We start from the raw sequence: 11,378 nt of genomic DNA, 5'->3' as shown, positions 1-11,378 counted from the left end.
TACCCTATCCATTCTAAGGATGCCTAAACATCTATGAGAATTCAGCTCAACTTTCATAATCATAGAAATGGCTTTAGAAAATGGTTCTTCCACTTCTACGAAGCTATTTTCCCTTCTTTTAGGTTATTTCCATAGATCCTAACTGCTTATTCTCCTTCCAGCAATGACACTTGCAACTGGGTTTATCTTCACACTCTTGTCAAAGTATTCAACCTAGAATGGAAATGAAAGCATCCTACTGCTCTAATCGATTTAATAGCCTCTCATTCCCTAGGCTCAGTCCTTGCATGTACAGTTCAGATGCCTACATTCTCTCTGACCAGCAGCCCTCTAACAGAGCCTAAGTATGGGATCCTGGGACTCTTTGCTTTTAGAGGCATTTGTGTTTATTTAACATGACAATAACTTTCTCCCTGACTAGACTGACACCAGAACTGTTTTTCTTTGGTTTCCCTGTGATAAGGCTTTTTAACCCTTATCTCATGTTATCCACCATCTTCTGAGTCAACAGTGGCTTATGAAAGCCTTGGATCATAATTTTCAATGTAGCCATAATACTTATAATTTATTCCTCCAAGTATGTGGTTATTATATTGTGTTGACATCTTAGTCTTTCTTGATTACAAACCTAGATCGATTATCCAACATTTGCTTTTCTACAGTTCAAAAAATTAAGATACACACACACAAACACATATAAGTTGCTTGAACATAAAATATGTTATACCAAGAAAAATGTTACTTATAAAAATAAATAGGTGAGAAATATTTTTTGCTAACTCCTGGAAATTTATATATAGAGTATCTCTTTCTCTGTCCCTGTCTCTTTCTTCTTCTCTCTCTCTCCCCTCACTTCATTTTTTATCCTTAACTAGCAAGGAGTCTTTACATGTCGTCTCTAAGTAAATGACTTTCCATTTTCTTTCTAGTAATCAAATTATGGAGTTCTAATTAGGAATACAGAATAGTCTTTTTCAAAATGTTGAAAATAATGTGTTCTTCTCACCTCTCTTAAATATATGTCTCTCATGTCAATAATAATGGCCCATTGGATGCTGAGATTCTTAAAAATTGTTAGTATAGGAAATTTCCAGTTCTAGTGAAGACAGCATATGCACATCTAGCTTATCTTGCTAAATGATTACTACCAGGGATGCTGGGGAAAAAAGTAAAACATCTATCAGAGGGCTCTGAGCAGTAGGTAAGAGCTGCCACATAGGGTAGGAAAATCACCACCACCCTTAAATGACCATATAGTGGTAAATTTCCATTTGTGGTTTTTTGTTTTGTTTAGTTTTGCTTTTTGCTGCTGTCTTGATTTGCTGTGTGTTTTTGTTATGTTTTCTTTTTTGCTCATTTTTTTCTATAGCTTCTTGATTAGATTACCTCATCTCTCAGAATTGCAGATAGATACAGACAGAAAAAGTTCTAAGAAGGAAAAAAAAGACACACACACTTTGTCTAGACAAAAGAATGAAATCTTGGTGTGGGGGGTTAAAGGATGAAGCTTTTTTGATTCTCTAGCATCATGCTAGACAAATTCCAGAAAGAAACTGGACGCTTATGATGGAAGCAGCAGAGGCAAAAGAGGTGGAGGTGACAGTGGCAACAGCAGCAGCTTTGCAGACTCTTTCATCTTGCTGTTTTACACCAACATTAACCTGGCCATAGGATGTGTGCAGTAGAATGGGTGCCCTAAAACTTCAGGTTTAGTATCTGCAACAGCAGAACAGGGACCACTGGAAATTCAAGAGCACGGAGATTACTGGGTGTGGGGAAAAAAAAGAGATACTTTGAATTTATGTACACATAAGGTTTGGGGCTATACTTTGAACTAATCACGTGTGGAACTGATCAGAATTAACAATACAAAGGTTAAGACTAAACGAATGTCTGTATCACTTCCAAATCCATAATGAGCCTTAGATGTTTCACACACTGAATGTACCAAAATCATGCAGCAAAGGCTTTGAAAATTAAGCTGTTATTAGAACTATGGTTCCAAAAAAGGTGGGTTCAGGATTTATGGTCTTAAAGTAGTTTGACTGATTATTTTTTAAAGAAGAAAGTAGCTGTCTACAAAATTTAAATAAGATGCAGAGTCACATAACAACTTTAAAACATCTGTTAGGATTATGTTCCATGAAACAATCACAGTCTTCAAATGAATGAAAATATAGAAAATTTGGAAAACAAATAGAATCTTTAAAATAAAAATTTTGGAACCAAAAAACTCAATAAGAGAAATTTTTAAATTACCAAAACAGCTCAATAATAGATGTAACATTAGAAAAGGTCACCAGACATGAAAATAGATCAATAAAAATTATAATGTTTGAACATCAGAGAGAAAAAAGATTAAAACAAAATAAAAATAATATTAGCAATCTCTGTGTGACAGTATCAGAAATGCTAACATTTGTGTCATTAGGGACTAATAGCAAAGATAAAAAGGCATAGGTACTGACAAAATATTGAAATAAACAATGGTTGAGTGCCTTACACATTTAATGAAAGATATAAATGTACAGATCCAAAACACTCAGCCAACTCCAAGCAGAATAAACAGAAATCAAACCATTCTGGGGCACTATAATGAAACTCTTGAAAACCAAAGAAAAAGGAGAAGTCTTAAAAGCAGCCAGAGAAAATCCACACATTGCATAGAGGGAGAAATAATTCAAATAACTGCAGGTTTCTAATCAGAATCGATGGAGGCAGCAAGAGAGTGGAATAGCATTTGTTGAAGTGCTGAGAGGAAAAGCTAAAAGTAAACTGAGAATTCTTATCAAGCAAAACTATCTTTCAGGATCAAAAGTGAAACACATTCTCAGATGAAAGAAAATTAAGACAATTTGTCATCCATAAATATGCTTTAAAAAATGCAAACAGAAGAGAAATGGTAATGTGCAGGGGCCTTTGAAAACAGTATGCTGAGAATAGATAGGGCTCAAGGACAGTATCTCCAACTGAACTTTTAATGAACTCCCGTAGGCGCCAAGAAGGCGGGTAGATAAGAAAGAATATAGAAACAAGGTACTGAGTAGAAGGTTACATGTGGGAAAAGAAAGTTTGTTTTGCATTGCATTCTTTCTGCTGACCTGAGGTTTATGGAGTATAAATAAAGTGAGGCGGAGGCTCTGAGTGCGGCCGCCATGTTCTCTGTGTGTCTTTGTCTTTGTGTGTGTTCTTTCATTCTCCACCACCCCCGGTGCGGCCCCCAACAGTAATGAATGAAGAACAAAAGAAAAAATGGTAAATATCTGAGTAAATGTAGAGCGGGAAGAATAATGGGTACATAGGGTTATATATGTATTTTTAAATATTTTACTTAAAGTGACTTTGCAAAGTCAGCTCTTGTTTTATGGCATACAGTTTAAAAACTTAAATAGAAAGATGGTGCAGAAATCTAAATAAATATGGTCAAATAATTTTTGAAAAAGTTGCAAATGCAATTCAGTGGAGAAAGCATAGTCTTTCCAACAAATATTTCTGAAATAATTGAACATCTCTAAGCCAAAAAATGAGTTTGACTTAAACTTTATATTTTGTATAAAAATTAACTCTAAGGCCAGGCGTCGTGGCTCACGCCTGTAATCCCAGCACTTTGGGAGGCTGAGGCAGGGGGATCACGAGGTCAGAAGATCGAGACCATCCTGGCTAACACAGTGAAACCGCGTCTCTACCGAAAATACAAAAACTTAGCCAGGCGTGGTGGCACGCGCCTGTAGTCCCAGCTACTTGGGAGGCTGAGGCAGGAGAATGGCGGGAACCCAGGAGGCGGAGCTTGCAGTGAGCCGAGATCGCGCCACTGTACTCCAGCCTGGGAGACAGCGAGACTCCGTCTCAAAAAAAAAAAAAATAAAAAATAAATAAATAAATAAATAAATAAATAAATAAAATTAAAAAAATAAAATAATAATAATACATTGACCACAGGACTCAGCAACCCACTTCTGGGTGTTTACCCTGGAGAAATGTCCGTTTGTATTCCAACAGTAATCTGCACATGGATGTTTATAGAAGCATTATCCTGGTCACCAAAACATGGAAAACAAACAACCACAAAAACTGTTGTTCAAATGATCCCGACGGCAGCCACAGTGTCTGCCTCCACTTGGAGGGTTTCTGTGAGAGACAAGTTGCTTGTTAAAGAGATTGCAGAAGTTGAAGCTAATTTACTCTGTACATGTAAAGTGCCTTTTCTTGATCCAAACCAGCCTCATTGTTTTCAGCTAATTGTAATCAGATGAGGGGGTTAAAGGGTGGAAAATTTCCATTTGAAACTGAAGTTCCCATGCGTACATCATGGCGCCTCCCAAAGTGAAATGCCTGACCAGGATGTGACACCACAACATAACAGAGACAGAGGAAGTATGTCTGAGTTTACTGAGAGAACTATTCGATTGACTGCACTGGCTGGGATCCCATGAGAACATTAAAGGATATTGTTTGGGGATTAAACGCTTTCTTTACTGATCTTGTGAATTTTGATGACCCTGAATATTGAAGCTGCAGAACGTCACTTGAGGGACAACTAGGACTTCTGGAATTAAGTGGACGACTACATCGTTTACCAGATGATAACAGGGGAAGACTGCAGGCCCATGGACTGTGTTACAGTTTGTCTCTAACGTGAAACAAGAGGCAGCCCTCCTCTGTGTGGTCCTCACACTACTTCTCAGTGCCGCTGAATCGCCTCAGTCCTGTGACCAGGTTGTCCTGGGCTTCTTTAAAAAATAATATAAATAAATAAACTAATTGTGATATAAGGAAATACTCCCTAGCAGCAAAAGGAACAGACTACCCATAAACACAACACTTGAATCAGTCTCAAATGCATTACACTAAGTGAAAGAAACCTGTTTCAAAATGTTACATATTAGCTGATTCCAAATATATTACATTCTGGAAAAGATAAAGTTACAGAGATGGATAATAGATCACTGGTTGCCTGAGTTAGAAGTTGGAGTAGCATTGAATGGCGTAAACCCGGGAGGCGGAGCTTGCAGTGAGCTGAGATCCGGCCACTGCACTCCAGCCTGGGCGACAAAGCAAGACTCCGTCTCAAAAAAAAAAAAAAAAAGAAGTTGGAGTAGCATTTGCTGTGAAGCTGCACAAGAGAAATTTTAGGGGTTAGGGAATTGTTCTGTATTCTGTTCTGTTTCTGGTGATGGTGATACAAATGTATACATACGTTTGAATTTACAGAATCATAAACCAAACAACAGTGATTTTACCATAAGTAAATTTAAAATTATATTTGTATTTCAGGAGCAACCATATGTAAATGTGTAGGCATACATACATACATATACAAGTGTGTGTATATATGTATTTATGTATATATGTCTGTGTAGTATGTATATATACATTAATATAGAGAGAATCTTTTGAAGAAATAGTAGTGCAACATTTTGACATTACTTATCCAATTATCCATTATTTATTAATTTATCTAATTATGTCTTCACTCAGCAATATAGCCTGAGTGCCATTTATATTTATTTATATAGATGAATTAATAAAAAATAAAGGGTCCCACTTTCATCACAAACTGAGTTACGTTAAAACTTATTTTTCTCCAGTCACCCTTATTCTTCCTTACGGATGAAGATTTAAAGAATTCCACACATAAATAAAAAGGAATTCTGCTACTATTTTCTATCAGTGAATTGAAGGAAAACAAACAAACAAACAGTAGGACATTTGGTCATTTCTTTTCTCCCTTCTTTCTCTCAGTTTCATTTGGCTGCAATGGCTCCATTTATTCTCAATCTTCTCTCTCTCTCTCTCTCTCTCTCTCTCTCTCTCTCTCTCTCTCTCTCTCCCCCTCTCTCTCTCCCTCTCTCCCTCCCTCCCTTTCTACTCTCACCCCCTCTACTGTCTCTTCTTTTTTGCCCATTGGGTCCAGAGGCTTCCTGACTTTAAAAAGATCTATGTATTACAATACATGGCATTATAAGCCCCAAGCCCTAGGAATAAATATGTTTTACTCTGTGTTTTTCTTCAATATTTTCTTGTAATATGTATCAGTAATTTATAAATTCAGTGTGATAAAATAATAAAATTTAGACTTTGGAGAGGGAGAAATATTTTACTAAACTTGCTTATTGGACTATATAGTACTAGATTATGTAGCCAACGCCCTTTAAAATGAGTAAGTTTTACTCTGCTATTATTCCCTATACACATATTATCATAAAGTATTCTTCAGTGTGCAAGGTTGAATAGTTGAGGTGCCACAGAAATAAAAAAAAATGCTTAGGTCCTCTAGATGAATACCATTTAAGTAAATTTTCTTCCTATTTATGAATATTTATATTTCTCTAATATCTAGTGTCGGACAAGACACAAAATATCTCTAGATATGGTTACCTTTCTAACTAAGGGCTGAATTTATTTATTAGAAGAGTCATGACATAAAAGAATCTTAAATTCAATACACAGTTTAGTCTTCTCTAACATAGAGTACAAAAGCAGGTAGTCCAAAGACTATATTGGAAATATTAATATACTCATGGAACCAGGATCCTTTAGCTTATTTTTTCTTCAAGCCTAAATTCTATTTCCAATTTGAATTCATAGTCTAATGTGGCTGATCCAAATCTTGGCATCATATTTATAGTCCAACCCAGAAGAAAAAGAAAAAGAATAAGGGGGCAAGGCAAGTAGTAATTGTCTTTTAAGATAATATTGCAAAAAATCTTCAACCAATCATATTTTGCTTGAATCTGCCTCATTGGAAGCTATTCATATAGAAACATGTATCTGAAAATGGAATCTGTATAAAGTCATTGATTATATTCTGATTGAAAAGAGGAGACCAAATTTTGGGGTGATTTATATTTTCTGCAACATTTGTCATATAGTATTGCTTTCCATGTTTACTCTTTCAAATATCAGGTATTTTTAGAGGAAGTAGGATTGCTATTGTTGGCTAATTATCTAGACATTGTAGATAAAATTATTTGAAACTGAAGATATCCAATGAACACTGCTTATTTAATGGAGAAACTAAATTGTTTTTACAAATAAAGTATAGACATATCCAATAATAAATTTGTATCTTGTCTTCTTTTCACACATACAAATCTTGCACAGTTTTAATGGAAAGTTATAACAATGATATAATATGATATAATAAAACAACTTCTACCTATACAAAAGTGGTGGAATTGTGATGATATCTTTTCTGGTTCTGAGAACAGAATAAATATTATATTTCAAGGAAGATCTGAGATATTCTTCCTCATTTTATATATTTGTCAAGAGGAAAGTCTATGCTAATTTTCAGCCTAACTTCCTACTTAAAAAGAAGAAAACATGCAGTTGGTGATCCAATTCAACTAAGTAGGCTGGAAAGATCAGGTTCAAAAAGTTGATAATGTGGCCAGGTGCGGTGGCTCCTGCCTGTAATCCCAGCACTTTGGGAAGCTGAAGTGGGCAGATCACGAGGTCAGGAGTTCGAGACCAACCTGACCAATATGGTGAACCCCATCTGTACTAAAAATACAAAAATTAGCTGGGTGTGGTGGCGGGCACCTGTAATCCCAGCTACTCGGGAGGCTGAGACAGGAGAATCTCTTGAACCCAGGAGACAGAAGTTGCAGTGAGCCAAGATCGCATCATCGCACTCCACTCAGGGCAACAAAGTGAGACTCCATCTCAAAAACAAAAAAGAAAAAAAAATTGATAATGTGTTAGAACCACCATTTAAATAGAGAAAATCCCAGGTATTCATGCTTAGACATTCCCAGATTATAGAGGATATTCACTCCAGTGTCAGTAAGAAAGTATTTTCCAGGGAAAGTGTTATGTCAAAAACGGCAATAGTTGGGAAGTGGAACAACATGTTCCTGTCAGATTCCTTGGAGATGTAAACAATAAATGGCAAATTTTTCACACGACCCATGACAATCTAACACAATTGACAACTAGCAGTGTTCAGTAAAAATATGTTCCCTTATTATTCAGAATTTTCACTTTTTAGAAAATTGTCCATCCTCTTTCAGTCACTCAGTTTCTTTTAAAGCACTAAACAAAATGTGTGTTCATTTATTTCAATGAAAAAGACAGGTTCATTTTCAGCTCAGATCACCTTGGACTGCTGTAATACCACCCCATTTTTCTCAAAATATTATGTGTGGGGAAAAGAGAGAGAGATCAGACTGTTACTGTGTCTGTATAGAAAGAAATAGACATAAGAGACTCCGTTTTGTTCTGTATTTGAGATGCTGTTAATCTGTGACCCTACCCCAACCCTGTCCTTGCAAGAGACTTGTGCTGTGGTGACTCAAGGTTTAACGGATTTTGGGCTGTGCAGGATGTGCTTTGTTAAACAAGTGCCTGAAGGCAGCTTGCTGGTTAAAAGTCATCACCAAAGGTCGCAGGGACCTCTGCCTAGGAAAGTTAGGTATTGTCCAAGGTTTCTCCCCATGTGATAGTCTGAAATATGGCCTTGTGGGAAGGGAAAGACCTAATCATCCCCCAGCCTGACACCCATGAAGGGTCCTTGCTGAGGAGGATTAGAATAAGAGGAAAGAAGGCCTCTTGGCAGTTGAGATAGAGAAAAGCATCTGTCTCATGCTCGTCCCTGGGCAATGGAACAGCTCAGTGTAAAACCTGATTGTATGTTCTGTTTACCAAGAAAGGAGAAAACCGCCTTAGGGCTGAAGGTGGGATGTGCTAGCAGCAATACTGCTCTTTATGCACTAAAAAGGTTTATGGAGATGTTTGCATGTGCATATCAAGGTACAGCACTTTTCCTTAAAAGTATTCATGTCACAGAGATCTTTATTCATATGTCTTACTGCTGACCTTCTCCCTAGAGGATCCTATTATCCTGCCACTTCCCTTTTTCTAAGATGGTAAAGATAATGATCAATAAATACTGAGACCAGTGCCAGTGAGGGTCCTTTGTGTGCTGAACACCGGCCCCCCCCCACCCCCGGGCCCACTTTTTCTTTCTCTATACTTTGTCTCTGTGTCTCATTTCTTTTCTCAAGTCTCTCATTCCACCTAACGAGAAACGCCCACAGGTGTGGAGGGGCAGGTAACCTCTTCAGTTATGATAAATCACCTTGAAAAATTTTTTCAAAAATCATGGTGAAACCCCGTCTCCACTATAAATACAAAAAATTAGCCGGGCGTGGTGGTAGGCTCCTGTAGTCCCAGCTACTCGTGAGGCTGAGGCAGGAGAATGGCATGAACCTGGGAGGTGGAGCTTGCAGTGAGCCGAGATCGTGCCACTGCACTCCAGCCTGGGTGAGAGAGCCAGACTCCATCTTGAAATAAATAAATAAACAAACAAACAAACAAACAAAAATCATTACATTGTTAGAATAACACTTACAGTTATTTGAGATTTAATCCCAAATAACTTACATGTAAACAAAGTCATCTTTTTGGCATATTACTTGATTGTAACAAAATGTTTATTTGTCCATAAAACAGAAAATAAAAAGGCTACTCTTAAAACTAACTGTGAATTTATATACATTGTGTCTGGAATAATTGCTTAATGTAAAATCTCAAAATATGTCAGTTTTTATTTTCCTGCTGAATTAGGAACTGATCATGTAAGAGAACCTTCTTCTCAACCTCTCTAAACCTTGACTTTTCCATTGATAACAAAGATTCACTCATTCATAAATCTATTTGACAAGTATTTATTGAGCATCACTTATGTGTCAGGAAGTGTCCTAGTATTATAAATGTTTTCTTCTTAAAGAGAATGGGAAAATTAATAAATAATCTAATGAGCCATGGTAGGTTTTAGTCTTGACTAGGCTGTGTCTTCTCTCTGTTATTTTAAAATACAGGTGTGGCTTCTCTGTTCACCTGCTCTGGTCCTGGAGTAGAAAGGTAAACCGAAAAGATGCATTGGGTTGATTTGAAGTGAATGCTCTATTTTTAGAGTAACACTTACATCTTGGGATGGGAATTTACTTCTTGGTCCAGTATATTTGCAAATTTCACTAAGACTTTTATTTCCTAGAGGTCATAATCCTTTCAGTAGCCTATATTCATTTAACTATCAAAATGCATATTTATCACAAAGACTCAACACACATGGTATTTCATATATTGTCTCCATAATTTTTAATTTATTACAGTATGAAGGATTAACCTCCTCCCACACTTTCAGCTACCCTGTCTTATTAGGACCAGATCTTTGATACCAATGAGAAGAGTTTACTCCTGAGACTCTATTATTTATGCTTCCATTCATTTGTGTTGAAAGCAGTATTATCCTCACTGCGAATCTAAACCTTCTGTCATCACCAGGACTCTTCTGATAATCACATCAGTGTACTTTGAAACTATGCAACGTGGTCTGCTAGTAAATTATGTAGACATCTATTTTTTTCATTTTCTTTAGAGAGTTGATTTATGTTTACTATAAATATAAATCTTTCAAAGATGCAACTCTGTTTAGTCCTGAGCTGTATGGAATATTTACTGTGCCTTTAAAACCCTGTTGTCTTTCCTCCAGGCATCAGAACTGAGCTGGCAGGTTAATAACCAGTGCTGACCAGTCAGCATGCAAAGAGTTTGGTCTCTGCCATAAGGTTCGTCAAGCGGGAAGGCCATTCCAATGTATTGGTGTTCCAGAGAGAGAAAAATCATGTCTCCTCTTGCATGTCAACAGATTGTGTCAAGGAAGACAAAAGTGTTTCTGAAGCCTACTCAGAGGAAAAAGCTGTCAAAATGTGAATGATTCTCTCCTATCTTCATAAAGGCAGTTTATAGTGTTAGACATACTGTAGTTGGAAAAATAGACACCAGGCATTAGAGAAAGACAACACCAAAAGGAAAATAAATACAACAATACAAGTTGGTCATGGTGGTCCAAGGGACATCTTGATCTGCCAAAAGCCATAATAAGAGCCTCCAAGTGTCAGGACTCAGAATTTGATTTTAGGAGGAAAAAGCATGCCAATAGTCAAGCAGGTGTCAGCCCCAGCTCTGAGATCTGCCCAAACAAGGAAGTTACAGAATCATTCAACTCATGAGGAGGAGGAGTTGCCATAGGAACTGTTCTTCCAATTCTCCTAAGAGTAAGAACAAGGTCCCTGACATAGAATGGGACTAGGGATATCAGATAGCTTTTTGATTGATTGCCTTCCCAGACGTTATTTCATGAAATCTTTACCCCTGCCACCCTTCATTCATATAGTTTAGTCAGTAGGAAGCTGGGGACTTTTATTAAAAGAGAATTCCAGTTCTACATCCTCAGTCAATTTATCTAGAGTCAGAAACCTAATACAAGCTGGCCTGGTCATGTTGGCTATTTGGCAATTGAATCTGAGTGAGATTATTTTCTCTTTTCAGGAACCTGCATATCCAACATGTAAAATAGGGACTACGTGCGG

The 11,378-nt window shown here is 37.0% G+C and overlaps 1 pseudogene; it reads left to right on the top strand.

Moving 5' to 3' along the window:
• The first annotated feature begins 3,977 nt into the window (after positions 1-3,977).
• LOC103233106 (NEDD8-conjugating enzyme UBE2F pseudogene) lies at positions 3,978-4,718 on the top strand (annotated as a pseudogene).
• The last annotated feature ends 6,660 nt before the right edge of the window (positions 4,719-11,378 follow it).

Source organism: Chlorocebus sabaeus, chromosome 5 (assembly GCF_047675955.1).
Source record: "Chlorocebus sabaeus isolate Y175 chromosome 5, mChlSab1.0.hap1, whole genome shotgun sequence".
Lineage (NCBI taxonomy): Eukaryota > Metazoa > Chordata > Mammalia > Primates > Cercopithecidae > Chlorocebus > Chlorocebus sabaeus.
This window is presented reverse-complemented; position numbering and strand designations above follow the sequence as displayed.